The sequence below is a fragment of the Adiantum capillus-veneris genome, chromosome 23 (assembly GCF_014529385.1).
Source record: "Adiantum capillus-veneris isolate H3 chromosome 23, ASM1452938v2, whole genome shotgun sequence".
NCBI classification, from domain to species: Eukaryota; Viridiplantae; Streptophyta; class Polypodiopsida; order Polypodiales; family Pteridaceae; genus Adiantum; species Adiantum capillus-veneris.
Window position 1 is genome coordinate 56,084,749 of NC_140953.1, and position 1,047 is coordinate 56,085,795.

Consider the following 1,047-nt stretch of genomic DNA (forward strand, 5'->3'; position numbering starts at 1 on the left):
CGGCATAACTGGTTCTTTTCAAAAAATGGGGTTACTCTCGGCCTTTGTAGCAACTGAGGCACTGGGTACTCTATATCACTGTGCGTACTCACATTCTGAGAAAAAGAATCATCATTCATACTTAAAAGTAAAGCTGGTTATAACCCAAAGTTTTGGGTTTGCTTATGGTTTATGAAATGGATTTTTGTTCAACTTTTGTTGGAAGATAAGTATATGGTAGTTTTGGCTTCTACAGAAGCTCTGCAATGGTTGTACCTCGGATAAGGATGGAATCCTACTTCTGATGCATTGGCTGGTATTAATGAATGGCATGTTGTCTACTTTTTGTGACATGGAAGAACCTTCCGTATGGAGGGTGTGGTAAACTCTTGTACCACAGTTTTCGGACCTATGTTCTAGTTTATGTTGCTTTTATGGGAAGGAATATGATCTGTTGCATTCTATGAAGGACCTGATCGTTATATTTTTGGATGTTTCCAACATTTGCATTCACGTTAAACCTTGCTTCATTTGGCTCTGGCTACTCACTTTTGGGCTTAGCTTCTTCTTTTTGCTCTTGCTCTTGGCTCTGTTCTTTCCTTGAATCTTTTTGATCTTCAGATTTGTCAAGCTCCTCCTTTTGTTGAGTTTGTGGAGGGCTACAAGGAGGTGGTGATGGCGGTGGGCCGGTCTCCGGGCTGGACGGTGGAGTTGCCGGCTTTTTCTTGAAGTCCCTGTCTGCCATTTTCTTTCTCTCTCTCTCTTGGACTTCTTGCTCTTCTAGCATTTGCTGTCATACTTCATCCACTTCTGCTTTTGTAAATGGTACATTTGGGATATTTTCTGCCGTAGCATCCAGAATCTCAAAATTTTTGATATAATCTTCAAACCTATCTCTGTGCACCCTTGATCCCGACATGGTTTCCAGGGACAGCTTCCATAATTCGCTCAAATCCCCCTTGAGGGCTCTTTCGGCTCTAAAGCTTTCCATTAGATACTCTAGCCGTGCCGCCTTCTTTGATTTTGTCTCTTTCACCGGCACTTGTACAGATTCCTTCTTTCCTTTCT